General features: G+C 41.7%; 1 protein-coding gene across 4 annotated transcripts in view; it reads right to left on the bottom strand.

Annotated features, from left to right (window-relative positions):
* The window catches only part of ATP8A2 (ATPase phospholipid transporting 8A2), a 670,261-nt gene that overhangs the window by 260,177 nt on the left and 383,309 nt on the right, over positions 1-26,775 (bottom strand). The window lies entirely within an intron of this gene.

Here is a 26,775-nt window from a genome sequence, read left to right as displayed (position 1 = left end):
AAGACCAGAAAACCCAGCAGCATGAAGCAAAGACCAGCATCCCAGCATCTCGCGACTGATTGACACTACATTCTGAATTGGTAAGCCAATGCTTGATTTGGGGAATTTACAGGTAAACTCATGAATCATTTAAACACCACCCCCACCACCTGCCACACATACAGAGTAAACACAGAGTAAAAGATTTTTCTGGATTTCCCAGAGGTCTACTGGCCACACCCACATATGGACTTCACTCATCAGTTAGAATGGATACTCAAAGATTTGCCCAGTAAGAACTTCATCTGCTCTTAGATGGTCTCTACCCACAAAGACACCTGTTCCAAACAGAAAACCTAAGTGCTACCTGACACCTCATTTTACCAACTTGAGAAAGAAATGCGTTTGGTGAGACAGCAAACCAAATGTAGAACAGTGTAAAAAGCCTTTGCTTAGTGACAAAGATAAAAATGAGAAAGTTTGAAAAACATAATGAAAGGACTTTAGGAGCCGGTTTGTACAATCCGATCTCCCTTTTACCATTTTCACAAGGGTTTGCAATGGCAGCAATTAGATGCCTCCTGAAGTAGCTGTGACCAGTGCACATTATTATGAATTCTGTTGTTACTGAGCATATTTAAGAGTACTCTGTCATTTGGGGCTAGAACAGGAAAAGTGTAACTTCTCTTACAAATATTTGGAAGGCTTAAATATAAAGACATAGCTGTCTTTGTATTATATATATATGTCACATCCTTCCTCCCAAAGCTCTGTTGCTGCTCACTAAATGTTCTCAGGTTCTTCAACCACTATTTAACAGGCATGCTTCAGAACTTGCAAAATAGCCTCCAAGTATATTCTTTTAGGCAACTGAAAGCAGAATAGGACAGAATCACCAACTCCCTGGTAGCAGATGCGAGATTCACTTTAATGTGGCCTAAAAGAAAGTTACTTGAACTTTACCACTGATTATCAATGAAGCCTCTAGTCAACTCCACATAAGCATTTTTAACATGAAGGGATATTAAGCTGTATCTATTCACTCCTAGTTTGCACAACTGCCACTTGAAGCCAAGGGTTGCTCTTTTAGGCAGAGGCAGTCCACAACTGTAATTGGCTACACAAAAGTGATTTCCCATTTTATTTTTGAACTCCACAGAACCACAGACCAAATATGGCTGGAGAAAACAACCTGGGAGGCACAGTTAAAGGCCTGAGTATGACCTTTTCCTGTGCACCACACCTTAACCATTTAAGCAGGGAAAGGAAGTCCATGAGCCCCCGCTTTTCATGAGTGGGATCGGGGAAATGAGAACCAGCCACCTCATGGGATGGTTGTGTTAGATATAGGGAACTCCACAAGTTTCTCTTCAAAGAATCAGTATGACAGTGTGTTCAGCTCTCTTATTCTTTAATTCTCCATTTTAAAGCTTAACTTCCTAGTTCTCTTCACCCCCTTGCCTCTAGTTTCAGTAAACAACTTTCCTGCTAGTCCTAATCAGTAGTTCACATCTGTTCCCCTGGTCACCTGCTTTGACCTGAGTCACCCCTGGTCACCTGCTCTGACCTGTTCCTTCCTGCCAAACTACCTACCCTGCCACTCCGGCTCATACCCCTGCTCTCTTTAAAATAGCCAATCATAATTAGTTTAGACTGTGCGGTCCAACCCTAGCCACTAGGGGAATAACATAGCAGTAGCAGCTACCTGTGTCAGGAATACGAACCCCTTCCCCTTCCTTGTCCAGGTGTGCACTGGCCATTGCTCTGTCTGTGAGATGCACCCTTCTATAGAAGTAAGTTGCCTTGCTGAGGAAATTTATACTCAAGTGCTACTTCTTTTGTGGCACCAAAAGTTTACATATAACAGTTGTGAGGTATTAATGTGAAACCACTGTGTTGATTAGCAAGTATAAAACAATTGCATCTCTTACTACACCTAGCATATGATATGTGAAACATCTTAACTGTTGGAAGAACAAAGCAAAATAAAACAAGACTGGACACCTCTGAGAACTGCATGCCATCAGACTTGTGGTTCCCAACTGGGTATGCAGGTGCCCTGGGGATGCTGCAGCAGAATTTTTTTAATTTTTGAGGGAAGTACAGCAGCAACTCTCAGGTAACAGTGCAAAATACTAGCTGGAAGTAGCTCACAGTTTTGACAATAAATCACACTGCACCCCTTTTCATGGTATGTCTTCGAGAAGCTGAGCTCTCGTGGTGGTGATGATAAAAAGCAAATGCATTGTGAAAATCAATGTGGAATAGGAAATGAGCAAGCCAGCAGCTATGCTTACCCTAAGGTTTGAGAAGTCGTGCAGCACTAACAGGCACATCACCACATGCCACTGTCAACGGCAATGACTATTCAACAATGGAGGAAATAACGATTATTTCTTTCAATGTATGTCTTTCAATGACATTATTGTTTCAAATGTCTGCTCAGTTGTTGGGTCATAAATACTTCTTCTATTATTTGACTTTACCTACTTAATAATTAGAAACTTAAGTTTTCCTTTTGGTCTAAGGGCTGTGCAAAGGAATTGCTGAGACACTGAGGACATAGCGGATCCAGAGTCTGGATTCCTGTGATTACACTAATCACTTTTTAATCAAAATTATTCACTCATTGAGGCAGAACCTCACTAAGGAGGCCATCACTTAATCTGCAAACTCCTCTTCTGCAGCCATGAAAGTATCACAAGAGAGCATAAAACAGAAAGTTAACAGGACTCGGCAGGCCTGAGGCTGTGACTCCTTGAGTCTGTATGTCACCCAAGTGATCAAGCAAGCTGGCCTCTTCATCAGTAAATGTGAGGTGGTCTGGAGAGAAGGAAGCCCACAGGCAGAAGAGTTGGCCACTTCACACTGCAGGGGTCAGAAAATCTCGGGAGTGGAACAGAAAAGGACCTAAACAGACCCGGGGTTTTCTTTGAGGTTAAAGTTGTTGGCTTTCTATTAGGGAGGTTAGTGATAGGCCACCAATGGGAAATGAGGAGCAAGTCAAATAGACTCACTGGGCTTGCCACTCTGGGATGTGGATGTCAAGTAAGTCAAGACAGGATTCCAGTGGCTTAAAGTACAATCTATGAACATTCAACAGCTGCCTTTCCCAAGAAGCAAAAATAAGGAGAAAACCCAAGCAGGGTATATAAAGCAAATCATACCACAGTGTTTCAGAGCATGAAATTCTCATCAAGGATTTATTATGCCCTCAGCTGTAATGCTTTGCGAAAACATAATTCTAGCACACACTAGGGGTTCAAAACAGATGTCCAACAGCTAATTTCTACAAAACTGAAGAAGCGCCACTCAGCTTTAGTCACATGCAGTGTTTTAGTGTACCAAGTTGCCAGGAAGCACAAGCCGGCTCTTTGTTAATCTTAACTTGTGACTTGGAATCACATGCCACACTTAATAAGTATTCCCAACATATAATAATTCAACCTATAAAATAAAAACTCCAGACCACAGCTGAGCCAAGCTAGGTGCTTGGGGGTACTTTAATCTGTTTTGGTGTACTATGAATAGAAATAAAAACGAAAAGCATTCAGTTGACTGGAGAAGTATTCTATCTGCTTTTTTGGCGAATACAATAGATTCTAAAATGAAAAATAAGTTTTTCTGTTGAGATTTAAAAAAAATCAATTCCTGGAGTATCTCATTTTATGGGATATATGTCCCTGAAATTTAAAAACTAGCTTTCTAACGTTATTTCAAATATAGCACTTAAGTGAAACCTTGGGTTTAATAGAACTAATAGAACGAATAGAACTAATCATCATACATTAATTTATCTGATATACATAAACCCTGCTCTCATAGTTTCTAATTCTGATCTTACAATATCATCTGAGCAAATCTAAGCAGATTCTTTATCTCCTCCAATCTTACCTGCCCAGTTTCAAAGAAGGGCTGGATCTCGATTGCAGATTTGTACACTGAGCTCCCTTGAGCCAGAGAGGTTACAAGGAACTCCACCCAGGAACACCCAAGAGGCCCAAAACACTTATTAACCAGACTCACAAAATTCTTTCACTATCTGGATTTGAAAACATCTTTATTACATATAGCAGTCCTTATGACTAAAAGGAAGTTTGAAGACCACTATCCTAGATGAATGAGTTTCCAATTTTAAGTGAGCATCAGAATCACCCAGAGAGCTTATGAAGGTACAGCCTCTGATCAGAAAGTCTGGGCTGGGCCTGTGAATGTGCATTTCTAACAAGCTCCCAGCTGACACTGATGCGGCTTGTCTCTGGACCATACTCAAGTCACCAGCACTGGCCTAGACAATATTACAAGTTCTTTCTAGTACAAACGTTTTCTAGCTAACCTTGAATCTCCATAGCATAAGATACATACAAAATTTCCACAGTGACAGTTAACAGTTACAAGAAACATTGAATCTTATCCCCTTTCTTAAAGTTTTGCATATGTAGGTTTTTCTTCTTGGCTTTTTTCTCCCAGGCTGGAGTGCAATGGCATGATCTTGGCTCACCGCAACTTCTGCCTCTTGAGTTCAAGTAATTCTCCTGCCTCAGACAGAAACCCAGAAAATATACATTTTGTTTGATGTTTCATTAAAAATATTCTTTTAATCTGAGTGTCTCAAATAAGAAGGTGGTAGGGGCAGAAACTAACCAAAATATGACATACAAGACTTCATAAGTTGTTTTTTGTAATGACACAGAAACCAACTTATCAATACCTAGCCTAAAATACATAATATCTAACCATAAATAAAGTGCTACTAATATATCAGAAGACTTCATTTGAAAAAGTGTTCATTTTCCTGTTGAAAATACTATCCTATGAAAAGGATTTTCTTATTAAAATAGTTATTTGAATAAAATATAACATCTTTTTCACAGCAGTCAGCCAAAAACTTCAGTACCTTTAAAAATCTCATAGCTTAAGTAGACAGATATACAAACACTTGATATTTGAGTCTAAAATCTAAAATTAATTAACCAATCCTATTTATCAAATGCCTGCATGGCTGACCACATCCCTTCTGACCACTGTGTTCTTTCTTGAGATGCATTTAGTACATTTGTGCAGGACACAGCTCAGGTGTTCAGGCCTTCTGGACAGTCGTTCCCTCTGGAACATCTGTGCTCTGACCCAAAATGTGCGGCCCTCTCAAAACTTAATCTCATGTCCCAGATTTTGGTATATTTCATCGTAGCCCTAAATTCTAAAAGTAGATAATTTGGGCAGCTTGGAATGGTCCCTAGAGCACAGTGGCAGATACAGAATTTGGAGTTGGGAGGGCAGTAGTGGAAAGGGATAGTAACAGGGGTGGGAGTGCATTCAGGTGAGCCCAGTAAGTACCTGTGGGTTAGCTTATTTAGAGGCACAAAGAAAGAAAATTTCAACTCAATGGCTCAGTAGTTCTAAGGTAGATGTAAGTGCTCCCTCACTATAAAAACTTACACATGGCGAAGAGCTGTAACTAAGGAAGCTGCAAGAGTGTGCCTTTGAGAGATGCAACAACTAAGGAAAGGTGAAAGCAGTTCAGGTTTTATTTCAAAGAATGCAGCATTTGACCAAGAGGCAGCCTCACAAGGGTTGGGTCTAAGGTGGGACGTATTTTGAAAAGTAAGGTGAGTGCTGACAGAGAAAAGAACAATCCATGAGCCAGTGGGTTTCAGAGTGAATATGTGCACCTGATTGTTAAATGAGCCACGTTGTGCAGATTTTCAGGGATGAGCGTTTCTAGCTTTGGTTGCTTTTGTAGCAAAAAAATTCTGGAAATCCTATCCCAGTATTTCCTCTAAAGATGAAGGTGTTATGGCGCCCCTCCCATGGAAGCATTTCTCAGAATCCTTAAACATTTCAAAACCACATCTGAACATAAAAGATGGGATTTCTTACAAAATGCCATGTGACCCAAGTTACCATTCTTTCCCTAACACCATCAGCTGCATCATGAAAGAGCAGTCAGGTAATACAAAAGTTTTGAAAATTGGCTTCCAAATTATTTAATCAGTACATTTCTTTCCATAAACTATTCAATGTAATTGGTTATATCCATCCTGGGGGATTATGTCCTTCACAAGGACAGAGATGACATCTTTCATTTCTTTTCTGTCCTTCCCTTTCCTCACCCTTCCATAAACTATTCAATGTAATTGGTTATATCCATCCTGGGGGATTATGTCCTTCACAAGGACAGAGATGACATCTTTCATTTCTTTTCTGTCCTTCCCTTTCCTCACCCTTCCCCAAATGTCTAATTTAAGATTTGTACAGCAGACATTCGATAAATGGTGCCTAACTACCAAAATCATGATCCCAAGACTAGTTACATCTCCACCCATAATTAAGTGTAATGGAAAAAAAAATACAGTTCTATTTAAACAAAATGATCTTTATTTCCATATAAACAACAGACCTAGGAACATGCTATTAGTGTGCAATTCTGAAAGCCTACTCACAGACGGAGACAATCAAAGGAATACATAAATGACTGGCCACCTCTGTGAGATCTAAACGCATCATTCATGGAAGGCAGATAAAACACCTCACTTGTCCTGTGAGTCAAGAGACAGATATTGTTACATCATTTGCAAACCTCCTGACCAACACACTAGTGGTCTTGATTCCATTTTCTACAAATACCTTTAAAAACATTCTATGCTTTTTGTGAAAGCTTTTTTTTTTTTTTGCTTTTTTTTTTTAAGACAGTCTTGCTCCATCGCTCAGGCTGGAGTGCAATGGCACAATCTCAGCTCACTGCAACCTCTGCCTCCTGGATTCGAGCAATTCTCCTGCCTCAGCCTCTCAAGTAGCTGGGATTACAGGCACGCACCACCACACCCAGCTTTGGTTTTTTTTGTATTTTTAGTATAGACAGGGCTTCACCATTTTGGCCAGCCTGGTCTTGAATGCCTAACTTCAGGTGATCCAAGGTCTTGAATGGCTAACTTCAGGTGATCCACCCGCCTCAGCCTCCCAAAGTGCTGGGATTACAGGCATGAGTCACCGTGCCTGGCCTTGTGACTTTTAATGACATATGGCTGACAATAATCTTTGGCCTTACAAAGGCTTTCCTGGGAAAAGCTAACACCTAAGCTTAGTTTTTTTTTTTTAATTTCCTGGCCTCCTTGGATCACAATGCTTTGACTATTTTAAGCCCCACCTCAGCCCCTGCATAACACCTCACATAAGCACTTTGAGGGCCTAAGAGATCGCAGCTTACTGAGCGTTCAAAAGTGGTCTTGGGGGTGTTGCATAATGCAAATCATCCAAACAAATTATTTATATTTAAGTACCTTAACGTGTGTGTGTGTGTGTGTATATATATATATACTATATGAATGTATAGTATACTTTATGTACATATACTTTTTTTTGAGACAGGATCTCTTTATGTTGCCTCTCAAACTCCTGGTCTCCAGCTATCCTCCTGCCTCAGCCTCCCAAGTAGCTGAGGCTACAGGTATGTGTCACTTTGCCAAGTTTAGCTCAACCATCTATTTGCTCTTTGTGCAATGATTTAAGCCTAGAATCAGATTCCATCACAATAGAATACCTCTGTAATATCTTTGTACTACAAATGACTATTCAACACAGTGCCCAGTAGAATAACCATGTAACTTGCTGATACAACATACATGGTGATAAAACATACATGACATAATGACGAAGCCTGATGCTATCCAGTCACCCTTGAGAAATACAGGTCAACACACTCCAGGATTTGTTGAGCAAGTAACCTAAGAGCACAGATGTACTGTTTGGATAATATCCACCAAATTTTGGCAATACCAGCCATAGGTCCTTTCTCTTTGGTGACACTGCAATTGAACAGGTGCTAAGGTCACAACAGCAGGAGTCTGTGCGAAAGAGAGGGGAGAAGCAGGCAGCTGTGCAAGTATCTTGCTTTTTATCTCAGTGCTGCAATTCCATGGTAATTTTAGGAATTTAACACATATATTTGAGCATATTAAATTCAAATTGTGGAAAGCTTGAAATTTTACAGCATCATATAAGCACAAAAATTATTTAACAGGGTAGAAGTATCATTTTTCAAAAATACTAAGGCTAAATGTTTCCATATTCCAAAAGAGATTCTTTATGACTCAACTTTCAAAAACAGGATTTGAGCTCTTCTTCAGACTCCACAAATAAAGAGAGAGATTTCAGAACCTATTGTTTATGTTAATATACTACTGCAAAAATATATTAACATTTACTAGTAATTTCCTTGTTGTGTAAAGGGTTCATTTAACTCACTTTTTTTTTTTTTTTTTTTTTTTTTTTTTTTTTTTGAGACGGAGTTTCGCTCTTGTTACCCAGGCTGGAGTGCAATGGCGCGATCTCGGCTCACCGCAACCTCCGCCTCCTGGGTTCAGGCAATTCTCCTGCCTCAGCCTCCTGAGTAGCTGGGATTACAGGCACGCGCCACCATGCCCAGCTAATTTTTTGTATTAGTAGAGACGGGGTTTCACCATGTTGACCAGGATGGTCTCGATCTCTTGACCTCGTGATCCACCCGCCTCGGCCTCCCAAAGTGCTGGGATTACAGGCGTGAGCCACCGCGCCCGGCCCTCACTTTCACTATTTAATAATAATATGAAGTTTAATTTTAATTATTTCAGTGTTATATACACCTCTCAACATATACACACAAAATACAGTCTTTGTTCTACAAATCCTTTTAGCAGCCCTTGAAAAAAACCTTGCTAGTGTCTTAAAGTATAAAGTAATTTTAAGACTAGCTATTCTGTTTACCTGAATATACTTTTATATGGTGACCAAATCCTGATTTCAGGCTCTAATAATTTCCTTGAAAACAATTTTTTTTTTTTTTTTTTTTTGAGATAGAGTCTCACTCTGTCACCCAGGCTGGAGTACAGTGGCACGATTTCAGATCACTGCAACCTCCACCTTCCAGGTTCAAGTAATTCTCCTGCCTCAGACTCTCAAGTAGCTGGGATTAGAGGCACACACCACCATGCCCAGCTAATTTTCGTATTTTTAGTAGAGACGGGGTTTTACCATTTTGGCCCGGATGGTCTCCATCTCCTGACCTCGTGATCCACCCACCTCAGCCTCCCAAAGTGCTGGGATTACAGACGTGAACCACCAAGCCTGGCCAAAAACCAAAAATGTTTAAAGGGAAGAAACTGTAACAATTGATTTAGAGATGAGGCATATATATGGCCATCTCTCTCTATAGATATTTTATTGATGTTTGTTACTACATGACGACTTGTGACTGCTTTCAACATCCTACAAGCATTCTCTTCTTTGAACCAGGAGTTACAGATCAGCCATCGTACAGTTGTTAGTGGTGAGGGCAACTTGATATTCTTTATTAACTGAACAAACCCCTTAAAACTCGATCCTGCACTAGAGCCGTAAATGCTGCCTCTGCAGCTGAGACTTGCAGAGGGGTTCTCAGGAAAAAAGGAGGACACCATGTCTGCTCAAGATCAGTTTACTCCACAACTGAGAAAGGGCTCACTTTGAAATAAGGATACTTTGCTCGGGGGTTCAGAATTTACGCATCAGTACTTGCGCCTGTGACAATTTTATCACATGTCCAAAAACGGAACAATTCAAGTGGCACTCTGACAGCTTCTGAAAACCTGACATCTCTACATTCCACATCTAAATGATGTGGAATGTATTAAGATCTGGGCAAGCACATTTTATGTAAAAATTGAATGGGCTGTATGTTGTGAATTACATGCAGTTTTATAGTCACTGAAATCAACCGGTTATAGTCTGTCTCTTCCTGCACCAGACTGAAAAGAATGGAGCACTCTAGGAAGGCTGGGATTTAAATAAAAGATATCAGATCCTTCTGTTCCCAGGCTGAAACAGGGATTAGAATAACACACTTAAATACCTTAATGTTTTTAGCACAAAAAGCATTAATTTGATACTTTGCTTCCTTGAAATGCTTTATTAAGGCCCCCAAGACTCTCTCAGGAGTGTCTGGCTTCCTCAAAGTTAACATACACGTATTGTTCTCCAACGCACATTTCACTAGTATTTCAAAACGGCGTGCCTGACCTCTGCTGTGGGGAAGGTGGGAAGAGGAACGAGAACCAAGAGGAAAGCTGAGAAGTGTTTGAGTTTTGACATTTCAGAGCAAACTTGTGGCTCCTGTAGGACCAGGCATCATGAGCTCATGCACCACTGAAAATTAATGACAACGGAGATGCTTAATACACTGGATGATTTTAATTAGGTCTGCCCTTCACCCATCACCTGTGCACAGAACAAAAGTTCATCTGATTACCAATCCCATATCTATACCAAACTGTAACTTCCTGCACTCTGGAAAAAGTGAGCAGGCTATCCAGTTCTGACCTTCACCTCAGCCCTAATCCAAGCAATTAAGAGACCCCAGAGCCACAGGAACAGCAACAGCCAACACCATGTGTGCCTCACACTCAGGCAGGTAGTCTGCAGATTAATACCTCTCTCTCCCTCTTTCTCACTCTCTCTCTCTCCTTCTCCTTCCTTCTTTTCTCTCTCTCTCTCTTTCTTAATTTGGAAGTGGAATTTCTTGGAAAGAAAGGAGATAAGTTACACAAAGCTCTTTCTTCCAAGTAGCATACACACCTTCTCAAACCTAAAGACTGTTTAACAAGCCACTTATTCTAGATCTCAATATCGGGAAATTTTTCTTTTCCATGATCATATATATAAAACTGTTTTAAAAACTGGAGTGTCATTCTACCATTCCAAAAATGGAACAAGAAAATGACTTCTAATGATTCTATATGTCTGCTAACATCCTGGGGAATTACAGAGAAAAGATGGACAGACAGACTTCAGAGAGATATAGTGGTGGTGGCAGGTGGATGAACAGAGGTTCAATGGTCAACCACATGGGGGTCTGCATATAGAGAGGACATGAGCCCCAAGACATCGTGTATCCATAAAAGAAACACATTTTCATAGCCAATTACAATTGTAGTTAACATAATCTAGTGTAAAGGTTATTTTCTAACTTGCTCTTCTAATTGATTAATACCACCATAATCGCACTTCCCTGGGCGAAATCTTATCTGAAATGTGGTTGGCAATCTGCTTCTGTCTCCGTAATTAGGCTATGAACTACTTGGTGTCAGGTACTTGTTTGACTCATCTTTAGATCTCTTAGCACCAAACACAATAGGTAACAAACAAATATTTGTTGAATTGCCCATGTTTTTTGTGACGGTTTTTGGACTTAAAACACAGCTCTTTTTTCTTTCTCCTCCTTCTTAATTTTAATTGTTTCCATTTCATGTTCAAGAACACACTTACCATATGAAATGAGTAATGATCATCTTATAGTTTTTGATCAAAGGGAGTGAAAGGTTAAGGCTATGAGTTTATTACAACCCCTGTTCAGAGAAGCCAAATCTCAACCTTTGACTCCACTGGGTGGCTATACAGTACGTTTCAGAGTAAATTAACTGGAGGACAGTCATGTTTATCAGGTTACCTCATTTTGTGAGTTAATAGCGCAACCTAAACATCAAGTATGCCATTGTGGTGGCTTCATGGGTGGGGTCAATACTGCTGACACCTGCCTCACTCACCTGGGCTGGAAGCTGCAGCGTGGAGCCAGCAGGACCATGTGCCTTCAGAGCAGAGCTAGTCACTGAGCTCAGAAAGGAGATAACGGCCAGAGTGAGCCAGACACACAACCGCTCGGATGAGGGGGGTGGGGTACCAAATGGGGAGTTGAGAATGAAGGACGTTCCAGACAAAAACTTGAGAAATGAGGGGCTTAGGGTCAGGAACACATGTAACAGGGGCTCTCAGCTGACTAAGAAAAGGCTTTTACTTCTTATGCTGTAAAGGTCTTGAAATTCATACCTGTGCCTTACAATTACACTCACCTCTCAGCCGAATATGGGAGTCATCAACCCAATTGTGAGTGAATGTGATAGAGGAAGAGGCTAAGGCAGTGGAGTAACAAGCAGCGTGGCAGAGAATACCCTCTCTTCTGCGAGCGCACACGCGTGCGCACACACACGCGCACGCACACGCACACACACGCGCACGCACACACACACACACAGGCAGAGTATATCATTACACTGCACTGGCACATGGATAGAATCTAAAGTAGTAACAAGTTTGGTGGTGTAATCTTTTCCCCAAACCATATAACAAAATGACCTGCCATCCACTTAGATGAGAGTGACCAGTTTCCAGGGCACAGTGGCAAGTGCCTGCTAGGTCTTGGGGCTCTGGTGATTAAAAGCTGAGGAAAGCACACGCATGTCCACCGGAGCCTCAGGGACTGATGCTTTTTCTTTTTCTCCAATGGCCAATCTCCCAGAATAGCACAAGGTCCAGACTAGATTCTGTGACCAGTGATCCGAGGTGATACGAACCAACATGTGAGAAAAAGCCTTTATGATCCTTTGGGCTACTGGAAAATTCCACCCTCCTCCCACCATCCCATCCCCTGGAGAGTAGGTACACTGTCTCCCCTAGAGGTTTTAGTGTGCGCTGCGGGGCAGGAGAAAAGAATTCCATGATGGCAATGTGTGAACAAATGAACAAGGAGGAAGTGTCGGGAACGAATGCGCTGAGCAAGCAGGATTCGTGGGATGGGCTGCAAAGGGGTTCCCTGCCTCTTCTTCACCAGACGGACCCCTTTCCTGGTCTTCTTTTTCCTCCTCTGTGAAGAGACCAATGAGGAGGATTTCTAGTGTCCCTTAAGCCAGAGCCTATGCTTTTAAGTTGAAAACAAAAATATGGGATTCAGTAATAATAATGATAGGACAGCAAGTGCTGATTTGGTGCTTACTATTTGATCATCAGTAACTGGGCTAAGCACAACTCTGCGATATTAGTGCTGTTAGTCTCTCCATTTTACTGGTGAGAAAACCCAGCTCAGAAAGATGGACACAGTGTGCCCAAGGTCACAACCTCACAAGTGGCCAAGACAAGACCCAAACGTCTTCTTCCTCTAGGCTCCACAGCCTTGCCCACTCTGCTACATTCTTTGATTTCTTCAAAATGCACATTTGGAAGCTTTCACATAATTCTGCTGAGCAACTGGGCCACGGGGGATTTGGGAGACAGAACCCAGGTACAAGAGCTTTCACTCCCAACACCGTAAGAATCCAGCAAAGGAGTCATGGCCGTACCACTACACTCCAGCCTGGCTGACACAGAAACACCCTGTCAAAAAAAAAAAAATCCAACAAAGTTACCTAATCTTCCAATTCAGAGTTTTCTGCTTATAATATGGGGACACCGCCATTGCCATCTGCTTCACAAGAAAACCATTAAACTGAATAAGTGATAAAGATGGATGAAAGGTAAAAAAAAACCTATCCTGGCTGCTACCTGGCTCCCGGAGTAGGTGTCTCTCCTGCTTGCTGTCCTGGAGTGCCATTCTCCCCATCTCTGTGAGGATACCATCCAGTCTCAGAGCTAATCCTGGCTGGGAATGTCCTTTCCCTCTCAGCACCTGGCTTTAAGGCCTCTCAAGGTCTTCAGGATGGAGGTGGGAAGAGAACCGAGAAGAGAAGAAAGTCCTGGCTGATGTGTCCCTGTTTGAATTTATCTCCCTTCCCTTCATGTCCTGCGTCAGATTATCTCCATGTCTAATTCTATATGGGGTTTCTTTATATGCCAACCTATTATATTATATTACATATTCCGACTAAAATTATCACTCACTGAATATGAATAACACAAATAAGATTGTGAGTTCTTCCAGGGAAAAGATTATGTCTTCAATTTTTAATTGCCCCTACATCCCACAGAATGCTTTGCACACAATGGCTATTGATAGTTTCACCTATATGAATAAGATTGCAGCAATAATGGGAACAGTTTTGATAAGCAGTATGGGGGCCACAGGACACAGCTGGGTTTGGAGATGGAATCATGAATGAAGAAGGAACTCTGACAGGGGCAGTACATCTCCCTTTCAGTAGCTGTGTGCCCGGGTGAAGCTGGGAGCTACAGTGGAGAAGGCCTGCCTCTGGAGGGGGAACTGTGATAGCACCATCGTTTGTCTTGATTGATTGGAACTGTACATTTAGCTCAACCTGACCTGATGCCCTAAAACAGTATCAGCTGTTCACAAGAATAAATTACAAACATACGAACATGTGTAACTGCCACAGATATTGTCCCCTCAAGCAATGCCAAACACAGCAAAGTGATTCTTTTCCATTCACGTGCTGGAAATAGTTTTTCCTCTTACTCTTACCTCCAACAACAACAAAAATCCCCAAAAGCAAATCAGCAAAGAATCCAGTCAAGATGCAATTAGCATAAGTAGAAATCTAGAAACAGTTTTTAGCTAAGAAAACGGATCGATATCGACATAAAATAAATTTTGAAAAATCCTATGTAAAATAACACCAGACAATTAACAAGTGAAAAACAGAACTGTCCACTCCAACAGATGGCCATTTTTCTTAGCCTAAAATCCTAATTAAATTTATATAATTATTCTCTACCATCATAACCCGTCTTTTGCTGTATTAAAAAACAAAAGTACTTTATCTCTGAAATGATTCTTAAATATTATAAAAACTAAATTAAAAATTGTTTTTTTCTTTATATTTGACTAGAACAATTTTTTAAAACTAGCTAACACCACTCTGTGTTTTGACATCAGATAATTCTCCAAGATTCCCTTAGTTACATGGGGCTATATTTGTGCTATAAACTAACTAGTGTTCTTCTAATCGAAGGTATTAATTTCCAGTCAAAGAAAAATCTTTCAACATTTTTGAAAAGATAGTTTTGACTGTCTTCCAAGAAGCTATTTGTAGCTGATTAAGTCATATCAGTAAAACCTCAAAAAAAAAAAACCATTGTTTTTTTTTTTCCATTTGAAATGTTTAAAAGGTGAAAATTTTCCTAAAATGCAAACAGACATTCCTTCCTGTAATGACAATTGCTGAGTCTGGACAGCTGGCTTGTAGTATGTCTGTTCTGTTCAGGGCCAGGGCCAGTTCGTTCTTTGTCAGCTTTCTTTGTACATTTTAGGATTCTTTATTATCAGCATGTAATGAAGCTCAGGTCATTAGCGGAACAAAGAAAAATATATTAAACAACCCAGCTACGCACATGGCAACAAACTAGTCAACCCACATAAATGCACCAGGCAATTAAGGCTGATGTGCAGAGATAGCCTGCGGCCTCCAAGGCGTTATGCAGTGATAAGGCAGGGCTATCCGTCTTGACTGAGCAAATGGTATCTGCAGTGCCTAATGGCTCATTGACTAAGTCACACAGACATCATGCTAAGTGCAAGGGGTGCAATTTCTTTGAAAGTCCTTGAGTGAATGAAAGAGAGGAAAAATATGCATGGATGTTGGCTTAATGCACTTTAACAGTAATTAGGAAATAGCCATTTTCTATTTCTTCCAGATGCAATATGACAGAAACAGACTTTTCCTTAACTCTGGGGGCTGCGTTTTGACACAAGTGGTGTTTATCTTTTGGGTGCACCCCAAGCACTCAGCATACCGAGGCCCTTCCACAATCAGGGAGCAACACATGACTCTCATGTGGCTGCTAGTTCCAAAGACAAAATGTCTCTAAGGGAGAAGCTGGGAAAGGACATCACTGAGCTCAGAAGCCATCCCTCCAGGTTGAGGCTAATTTTCCCTCTGTGATCTCCCTGGAATACCAGCACCATGTTTGCTGTCTTCCCAACATGGCCCTCGTGGTGTTCATCTCAATACCTGGTACGGAGCTGGCACTCAGAGAGTATCTATGGACTGACCTACTGCACTAGAATGAGATTCTCAAATTTGCAGCTATGCATTGCTGTACTCAGTAGAAAGGCCAACAGAGGACTGTATGCATCAAAGGGAGAAGAAGCCAATAACCACACAGGCCAGAGCGTCTGGCCAACATTCACATGAGTCAGCGCTGCACTGGGGGCTGGAAATAAGCTAGCAATGGCTTTATAAATGATTGTGGGTCGAGCCAAAGGGCAGCTGTGGGACCACACCCTGTAAGTGTTAGCTCCCAGTTTGTGGGCTCCCCACCTCCCGGATTTCCCTGCCACTTTTGCTCATACCGTGTTCTTAGACGTGCTGTGGCCCGCCGGGTTATCCTTTCTCTGAGCAGTAGTGCCCTATGTCTACTCCTCCACTCTGCCCTGTCTGTCCCTTCTCTTGGTACAAGAGCTTAAGGGCCTAGCTTGCTGAAGGAGACCGAGGGAGGGCATAAAGACCCCACAGCAACCAGCACTGGTGGTGCCCCCCAGTACTCCACAAACCAAGAGGGGAGAGATGACCTGTTTATAAGTCACTACAGTAAAAACTGTTATCACACACAGCTCAAAGACACACTAGAGGGTGGTGAGGAAAGGGAAGGAGGAATATTAGGAAGAAAAATCGGAGGAGCCTTGCCGTGAGCTAGTTCTGAGACCATGGATAGAGATGCTGAACCAAAACCAGCTAAAAAGAATCTCAGGTGGAGGAAACACTTTGAACGGGGTTTGGCAACAACAAAGTAGACTAATATATTACATAACGCTGGTGTGTGGGCAAGCAAGCACTGGTCAGGTGTTAGAGGCTGCATCGCGCTCTGCTTGAGTTGCCCCTACACTCCAGCCCGGGCAACATAGTGAGACACTGTCTCTAAAAATCAAACGAAACCAAACAGCCTGCGGTCAGCATATGTCCATTCTTTAGAACAACACATTGTACATCTACTGCACTCTCAATGACCTGCTGATGAACAATGAGCCTATGACCTTGTCTACTCATCCATTTACTTTCTTAAGATAAATTTCTTTTCCAGACCAGAGTGCACTGGTGCAATCTCAGTTCACTGCAACCTCTGTCTCCTGGGTTCAAGCGATTCTCCTCCCTCAGTCCCCCACGTAGCTAGGACTATAGGCATACACCACCACTCCCAGATAATTTTTGTATTTTTAGCGAAGATTGGGTTTCACCATGTTGGTTGGGCTGGTCTCGAACTCCTGACCTTAAGTGATCCACCTGCCTCGGCCTCCCAAAGTGTTGAGATTACAGGGGTGAGCCACTTCACCTGTCCTCTTAGGATAAATTCTTTAGGATAAATAGCCAAGCTGCCTATTCAGAAGTTATGCACATGTAAAATTTGTATTCAGATTACCTTTATGTAAGATTGCATCAACATATATGCTCATTGGCCCATCTCTTGCCTTGGCCTCCCAAAGTGCTGGGATTATAGGCATGAGCCCGAGCCACTGCACCTGGCCCTCACTACCTATTGTTGAATGAAGAAAGCAAGTTACAACAGTATATGTACAGTAGCATCCAACTTTACACACATACATACATATACATGCAGCAATAAAACTTTAGGAGAAAATGATTTAGAAATTATTTTCTAAATGTCTCTGATTTAGGTATATTATTCCTTCATTTTGTTCTTTCTGCTTATATTATTAACATAGATTACTTTTGTAAAGAAAAAGCAAATAAATTATTAAAAGCAGTGTAAATACAATTCAGGCCAGGCTTAATCCCAGCACTTTGGGAGGCCAAACTCCTGGGCTTAGGTGGGAGGACTGCTTGAGCCCAGGAGTTCAAGACCAGCCTGGGCAACATAGACCTTGTCTCTACAGAGAATTTTAAAATTAGCCAGTCATGGCAATCACGCCTGTAGTACCAGCTACTCAGGAGGCTGAGGCAAGAAGATCACTTGAATCCAGCAGTTCGAGGCTGCAGTGAGTAATGACTGCGCCACAGCACTCCAGAACGGGTGATGGAGTGAGACCCTGTCTCTAAAAGAAAAAAAAAAGCATAAAACAAAATACATAAAAAATAAATACACTTCAATGTATTCCAGATTTCTCTTCCATATTCCTCTTTTAAAGCTTTACAATCCTTGCTTAAAATGTAGACATTTCAGTGATGCTACATTACAGGATATTTCCGACATAACTTTCCAAGTACAAGGTATTTGAAGAAGTCCTAGAAAACAAGATGCGGCCATTTCTTTGCACTGTGCCTTTACCCTTCTGGTAGGCACTGTAGCCAAGCTGCTTACTACAGTCTGGGGCCCTCAGCACATCTGTTGATGAGGCTGAATTCAAAGTAAGCCAAAGTATGGGAGGTTGACTTAGTTCCTTTCAAATAACCACAGATAATCTCTTTGTAGGAGAATCAGGAAACCCACCAAATAAATCACATTTGCACAGTAAGCTAAGTTTTACCAGGAAAATGGAGCCTTTGTCCACCAAAGACAGCAATGCTAGCTGTAAGCCCACGGGTGCCTTTGTCACTGAGGCTCCCAAGCTCTCTGTGAGTGCTCCGATACACTGTGATACCGAAAACCTCAAAGACTTCAATTCACCCTTAGACCCTGGACAGAGAACACAATCTCAGACTTTAAATGTGGTCACTAGGAATACTTCAGTGAACTGTACATGGAATTCCAAAAAGATTTCTACTTTTTCCCCAAGCAATTCTTTCATAATAGAAGTTTTATATACATAGAGCGGAAGAGGATTTTTCCTTGCAAGCTTTTTGATGCCTATGTGCTTGTATAAACTCGATGCCAAAACTACACATACGAGGTGCCCGCTGACAGGGCCCCAGGCTCCCCACACTTCCTCTTTATTACTTGAATGCACACGTTCCTGAAATCGTGTCACATGGTGGGGCGAAGGGCCCTGCTGAACTTAAAATATCTACTGCAATCCCGGAGCTAGGCTGAAACCACTGGCCTTTGGAATGGGAGAGCTGGGCAGACTGACATGGAAGCAGGTGGGAGTCAGAATCGGGGGGAGCGTTGTCGGGAGCGAGGCTGCTTCAGTGTGGGGTTGCGGCCCAAAACTGGAGACAGATGAGAGTAACCAGGGAACAGGGAACACTAGCAGAGAGACTGCCACAGTTAGGGCCCAGGCTCCTGGTTTGATAACTCTACACACAGGTGTGTACTATTTTATTTGGTCTCCTGAAAAGTCTAGCCACTACTCCAGAAAGCAGCCCTCTGAGAAATGCAGCCTGCTCTGCCTGGATCAGGAGCCACTGTTTGGACACTGGCCTGTCTTCCACACCTACTGGACTAGTGACCCTTTAGAGAAGACTTCACCAACGTCTCCTTACTGTGGCTTTAGAGGGACACAAATAAGTAAATAAATATTGAGACAATCAGATTATTTCTAAAGATGAACTTGGTTGTTTCATATACAAATGGGAGCTCACATACATGCAAATAATTCCTCTTCATTTTTTTAAATTTTGTTTTGTTTTTTAGAGATGTGGTCTTGCTATGTTGCCCAGCCTGGACTCAAAGTCCTGGGCTGAAGCAATCCTCCCATCTCAGCCTCCTAAGTAGCCAGGACTAGTGGTATGAGCCACCATGCCTGGCCAAATAATTATTTTAAAAACAAACTTAGATATCAACAATTAGAAACTAAGAAAACAGTATGACAGTTATCATCCATCATTTGTTCTCCTTAATAACGACCAGAACGTCCCATTTTAACTTCCTTTCCTGTTTAAAGAAACTCGGAAGGAACACGAGTTGGCTGCTGCATGTCTACACTGCAGCCTTGCACTCTTGCTTAAATTCCCCCATCCCCCTTGCCCCAGGAGCAGCCTAAGCTCTGGCTCCACATCCGCTCACTCAAGGGGCTTCCTGACCACCCCCACCTAGCATGGCTTCCTGCTCTGACATCTATGCAATAACGCCTGCATCAGAACTGCCTGCTGCCCACAGCCCCTACCACCTACATCCTTACTGCTCTGCTTTGCTCCAGACAAAATCCCCACCACAAACTCCCTCGCATCTGGGCTCCCCTCAGCTAACTTCAGCTCTATCTTGAAGACCACCGCCAATGTCACCTCCTTTCTGGTGGGGTCCTCTGATGCTTCTCTCATCTCAGTCAGGCCCTCCTTCCCCACTGCCAGCTTCACTTCCCCCTCCTCCACTCTCTTCCCATCAGAATACTCAGCTCATGCCCAGAAACCAGCATTTCCAGGCCTGTCTTCCCAAAGGAACTGATTCCTGCAAGGCAAAGATTTCTTTCGAGCATCTGCAGTGCCTCCCAAATGCCTGGCCCACCTGCTGCCAATAGTTAGAAATGTGTCAACTTTTATTTCACAAAAGAGAGAAGAACGACCTAAGGATCCAGAATTTCATGTTAGTCAAAACTATTCTGCTATCTGATATCTCAGTTGGCATTATAATTTCATTGTCCTCTGACTACAAGCTACGGTGAAGATACACATTTCACCTTTGAAGCTTCATAGAAATGTTCACCGATTTTAATCTCCACGTACTGCTTCTGAAATGCCTATGTGTCTATACATGGTAGTGATGGGAGCACTCTTTGCAAATACTAAAAACACTAAAATAAAAAGGAGAAAAAACATTTTGAAAAATGCTATAACCCAAACCAGAATAACTGCTAATACAAACAGGCCCCTTCCCAAATGTAAGCGGGTCAAAAGTAATGGCTCACCTCAAAGTGGCCGCAGCAACACTGTTTACTCTCCATTTGAGGCTTAAAAGCGTTTTAGTTGATGAACGGGCCCTGAAGCAGAAACATCCAAACCCATGCTAATGCCCAGCAGAGCAGTAACTTCTTTTGATTAATTTGCCAGTACTGAAGGCACAAGAAAGAGATCAAACCGCGTTCTGCACTAAACAATTAAACAACCAGCCGTGCCTCCAGTATGGTGTGCGTCAGGATGAAAGCTGGATGGGGTCGAATGAAAAAGCAACAAATATCTTACATTGATTAATGCTTATAAAATTTTTTCCCCTTAAATGTCATAACATTTCATTCAGTGCTTGAACCAAAGAGTTTGTGTAACATTTAAAACAAAAAAGAGTTCCAAAAGCTTAAGAAAATTCAGATGTGTCCTGAGGAGAAAAATCAGGTCATTCCAAACAGTTCTAAAGAAAATTCAAAACACTTTGGCAGAACTTTGACCAATTTGCTGAAATATCTTCAACATAAAACAGCATGGGGGAAAAATCCTATCACCTCCTTTCATTGAAAAATAATTTTTCTACTATGAGTGAAATTGTTCTTAATTTAAACTAGCCCATTCACAATGTCCAATAGTATTTATGTACACTGTTTTGGAAACCCAGAGCTTAAACGAATATGGTGATACAAATATATCTCTACTTAGTAATTTTATTTTTTCAAATTGGAATTTAAACCATACTGTGATTCCTAAATCAGAGTGAATTACAAATGTTAGTAGTCAACCCTTATAGATTTTCTGAATGATTGGCTGAATGAATTTTTTAAAACCCTATAAATGTCTTTGTAATAAAACAAAATTTATATACTTGTAGAAAATATGTGGACAAAGCCAGCTAAAAATGTCAGCTTATTGGAAAGTCAAACTTGGCTCATGTGACATCTCTGAAGAACATTTCTTGGTAATTCGATGTTATTTTAGTCAATGTGGGCTGCAACTCTGTCCTAATCTGTAAAATGGAGCTGATCCACACTTTGGGGGATTTTAAAGATTAAATGAAATTGTATTTCTAAATCACACATCCTCAAACTCTTCCCTAAACAAACTCCTCCCCATGCGCTCTATTCCCAGGCGATGCTAAACTTCCAGCAGAGCTTTTGGTTTACTTAGAGCACCTCCACGTGTCTAACTCCTGCTCCATGACCGAGCTTACATCCTCTGCTCCAGCACACACTGTTTAGCAAGAGTTATCAGGTATGTGGAAGACATGAAACAAACATGAATAAAAGGACCCTCAGGATACCCTTAGCTACATCTGCCAAACAATTAGAATTGAAGCCTTTATATTTTCAAACTCCTATGTGGAAAGACCACAAAAATTTGGAAATGCAACACTAGAAACTGCCTTCTCTACTCACCTTCCCACCATACTGTCCTCCTTATGAAGATGGGAGCCAAGGAGCACAGACAGGTAAGACCTGTTTGCCTGCTCAAGCACTATGACTGTAACACGCACTAATCCCTTTTTACTACTATTGAATAAATACATGAATTGTACCTGAGGTGGACCTAAGTTTCTTCTGATCCCTACTTCCAATTTTTTTTTTTTTTGAGATGGAATCTCACTCTGTCGCCCAGGATGGAGTGCAGTGACGCAGTCTTGGCTCACTGCAACCTCTGCCTCCCAGGTTCAAGCAATTCTCCTGCCTCAGCCTCCCAAGTAGCTGAGACTACAGGCACCCGCCACCACTCCTGGCTAATTTTTGTATTTTTAGTAGACACAGGGTTTCACCATATTGGCCAGGCTGGTCTCAAACTCCTGACCTCGTGATCCACCCACCTTGGCCTCCTGAAGTGCTGGAATTACAGGTGTGAGCCACTGTGCCCAGCCCAATTTTCTTATATGTATACAGGAAAATAAAAATTTGCTATTTTACATCTTTCCAAAGACAGTGACACCCTTCCTTAGAAAATAAGTTAAAAACCCTTGGATGAGATCAGGAAACACAAGGAAAAGGAGCTCTCATTTTACAGAGGAAGCAGAGGCATGCAGGACAGAATGATCATAGGCTCTGTGCTTCTCCACAATGGAGCGCAATATATTCTATCTATGAAGCTTTGATTGCAGGGATATTTTGAAAGCATGGACCAAAAAGCTGGAGATAATCTACCAGAATGTTTAACATATAAAATTAAGAATGACCTATGAATCATTCCACACTGATTTTGACTCTGGTTATAAAAATTGGCTTTCACTCTGTCCTATTTATATGGTTCAGTCTTCAACACTCTTTTCTCTAAACACTTCAGTTAGTATCGTCATATTTTTAGCTCTTGAGGCAAAGCATCGTTGTTGCTGTTGGGGCATGAATGAATAATGTCTGTCTGGGGAAGAGAAGGTGCTGGTCAAGTTTCCTTTCAGTGTGGGATCATCAGCTTTCTCACACATGAGCAGGAAACATTATAGACTCAACCTGGGTTAATTGTTTTCTAACTACAATATAATTTCACAAATATTTGAACCTCTCTACTATACAGAGCAGCCTCAAGTATTTTCCTACAAAAACGCCATTACATACATAGAAAGGACCGTAGAAGTCTTTCCATGTTTGAATTCAAATTCTTTAATCAGCTTCATTCTGCAGCACTTTATTTGCCTACGTGCTGGACTCACTGTTCTCATTTCCCAAGTTAAATATCCAGTGAGATGCGCAGCCCTTTCTATCCATCCTGCTTTAAGCTCACGTCAGCGTGCAAATTCCTGCAGACATCCTGAGAGCCATGAACAAGACTTGCTTCTTTACACTACAGTTTTGAGGGTTTGGGATTTTTTGGGGGGTGGGGGTCTTGAGTTGGCTTTATCGTCAGTTCATTGAGACCGTCATTGAGAATGCCAATTTAAGCTGGAGAAATAACTCATATGAATGAATCGCCTTTACCTGAATTTTTAAGACTTCTCTGAAAAGTATTATTTGCAACGGGGTATCTCTTGGGTGTTAAAGAACATTTTTACAGAAGCCCACTGCAGATGAATGAGAAGTCAACCCCAACAGGTATCTGGAGTGTGGTGAAAACAACATAATGATAGGATGTAGTCAGCCTGCTGCCTCGCATGCTGTCACATTCAGGGTGTCGTATCCTGACACAATTTCTCTTTTACTAAGATACCCTTTTTGGCACCAAAAAATACTGCATTCCTGAGAAACTGAACTAGAGAACGATTCAAAAAACTCTGGTGGTTTTTGTTTACTTGCTTAAAAGTAATCTTACTCAAAGAATAAGCATTCAAAGTTCCATTGGCATTAGAAACGAATACTGGCCTTTATTCCATTCATATAATTATCATCTCATTCCTTAAATACTACTCTCTCTTTGTATCAATTATATCTTGGCTGAATTCATATTTACTCTACTTGTAAACACTCCAGTCCATCCCCAGGCATCAGGAAAATCCCACGTTTGATCACAGAGCAGATACATAGTCCAGAGCTTAGATGGATATAGACCAAGCAAATGAAATATTCCAAGAGTCATCATGAGATAATACTGAAAATGATGCCAAATCAAATGTCCATGTCAAGTTTTTGGAACCAAAACAGGACATAACTGAAGATAAGTTCATTGTAGTTTGACTTTACAGTCTAGGCTGGCTTCTGTCACTGAGCACGCCACTTCCCATTGACATCAACTGCTCACAGCATAACACATGGGGCTTGTCATCTCAGCCTCAGGAAAACAAGTATCAAGCTGAGTTCTATGCCTTGAGCACCCAGCCACATCCCCTAAACTCCTAAGCCGAATCAGAAAAGCCGGGCCCCATGCAGTGGCTAACACCTGCAATCCCAGCACTTTGGGAGGCTGAGGTGGGTAGATCACTTGAGGTCAGGAGTTTGAGAACAGACTTGCCAACATGGTGAAACCCTGTCTCTACTAAAAATACAAAAAATTAGGTGGGTATGGTGGCAGGCGCCTGTGGTCCCAGCTACTTGGAAGGCTGAGGCAGGAGAAATGCTTGAATCTGGGAGGCAGAGGTTGAAGTGAGTCAAGATTGCACCACTGCACTCTGGCCCGGGTGACAGAGCAAGATAATGTCTCAAAAAAAAAAAAAAAAGAAAGAAAGAAAGAAAGAATAAAAGCAAAGAAAAGCTGGATCCCTGCTCTAGTGCTGCCCCACATCATGTCATGCAACTGCAAAAACATTCTTGGAAAATATATTTAAGGTCCTTTCCTCTGAAAATACAACCTGTTTCTAATTAGCAAAGATAAGAAACTCCAGGATTTTTCTCTCACCCCAGTGGCTATTGAGAATTCGAACCACACAGCTGGGCTAGGATCAATAACACCATCTCGTTCCTCCCAATCTAATTATCAGCCCACTATCACTTCCTAATTATTTTTATCACTGATGTAACTGAAATGATCTCATTTTGAAAATACAACACAATGTGTGTAGAAATTAAGTTCTCCCCTCCCCCATTTTAGTTCTTTTGAAAGAACTAAGGGAAGTGCAGTCTAAATGCAATGTGTAAACACATGAATAGTTTCCCGTTTCTCGGTACCATCTCTGACCCACAGACTTGCATTTGTGGGCAGCTGAGCCACTGGCTCACAGAGAGGGGTGCACATACACATGGGGCGGCAGGGTGTGAGCGAGCCGGACACCACGTGCAGGCACGAGAGCTGATTTCACTAGCAGTGAAGCAGCAGCCAACGAAGAAATCATATTCTGCCTGCAGTGTCAGGACTAAGTAAAATCTACTGCATTCAAATTGGTTTATAAACAGAAAAACTAAAAAGAATCGGGCAATTGCCTAAGAAAATTCACACTGGATTTCAGTGTCCTCTCTCCTACGAGATCAAGACAAACACAGGAAGATGTTAGTTTGTAAAAATTACTAAACCAGATCCACAATATAAGATAGTTAATGACTTTAAACGTTTATACTGTTCCAAATGACAGTACATACTTCTTTTATGAGTAGTAGATGTAGTCACAGGATTAACTGACATCCTACAACATTTTGGAGCTTTTCTTATAATCTGAAATACTCCTTCCCAGGGCAGTCTACCAGTGAATACATCAGTGGCTAACAGAGAGTATGCATGTTCCTCACAGCCTTCACCTCATTCATCAGTATAGGTTTTCACAACTAATCAGTGTTCTTGCTGAGGTTAAGAAAAACCCAGCAACAGGTGGAGTGGATGAAATTGATCAACTTGTTGAAAGCTCTAGAACAAATCACTGTGGTGCTCTTTCAGTGGTGCTGCTGGATACCTGAGGACACATTTGTCTAAAATTTCTTCAGGCTTTTCCCGTCCCACACATGCCAGAACCTGATGCAACATCTACCATTACAAATGAAAAACGTGGCAGGCAAATCCACATGCAAAAGTGCAGCTCTGCCCCCAGACTTTTGTGACCACCCACAAAGGGAACAATTGTCGTGATTTCTTCGCTTTCCCTTGACTGGACCATCCACCTCTCTGCTAGAATTCTCCTGGAATTCTCCATGCTAACATCTCCCTTTGTATTAGTTTCCTGGGGCTTCTGTAACCAAGCACCACAAATCAGGTGGCTTCCACACCAGAAATTTGTTGTCACAGCTTTGAAAGCTGGAGGTGTAGATTAAGGTGTTGGCAGAGTAGGCTCTTTCTGACCGCCGAGAGGAAGAATCTGCTCCAGACGTTGCTCAGCCTCTGGTGATTGCTGCCATCTTTAGCATTCCGTGGTGTTCCTTAGCAGAAGCATCACCTGACCTCTGCCTTCATCTTCACATGACGTTCGTCCTGTGTGCCTGTGTCCAAATTTCTCCTCTTTATAGGGACATACCAGTCCTTATAAAGATGTATTAAGATGAGGTCCACCCTAATGACCTTATCTCAAAATGTCTGAAATGACCCTGTTTTTAAACAAGCTCACATTCTGAGGTACTAGCAGGTAAGGACTTTGACATAAGAATTTTAGGTGGACCCAATACAACTTAAAACAGCCATATACCTTTCACCTCTTCAACAGATCCCCTCCCTTCCAAACTGGAAGCTGGCTCCCCCAGAAAGGGCTATGCTATAAGAGCACCCCCACCAAACGTGTCTGTTCTGTACATCATCCCACATCCATATGCTCCAGACTGGAACGGTGATGAACTTCCCTTACACCTCCAAAGGTCATTTCCCAAACACTGCTTCTTCCATCTTTTCTAGAATCTCTGGTCATGAGTTCCCAGCTCATATTCTTCAGAACAAGTGATCCAAAAGATTCACCAACAAATAAATAAATAAATAAATAAAAATAAAATTAAAAGGGGGCAAATTGGAGGGGGGGATTAAGTCAAATATGTTTGAGAATGAGTGAATACTATTTACCACCCTTCTGAAAATTAAATATAAACAATGACAATAGCTGAGACAC

Source organism: Aotus nancymaae, unplaced genomic scaffold (genome assembly GCF_030222135.1).
Source record: "Aotus nancymaae isolate 86718 unplaced genomic scaffold, 86718_ANA_hifiasm-v0.15.2.pri h1tg000009l, whole genome shotgun sequence".
Taxonomy (NCBI): domain Eukaryota; kingdom Metazoa; phylum Chordata; class Mammalia; order Primates; family Aotidae; genus Aotus; species Aotus nancymaae.
Note: the sequence above shows the minus strand (reverse complement) of the source record. Positions and strands in the feature narration are given on the sequence as shown.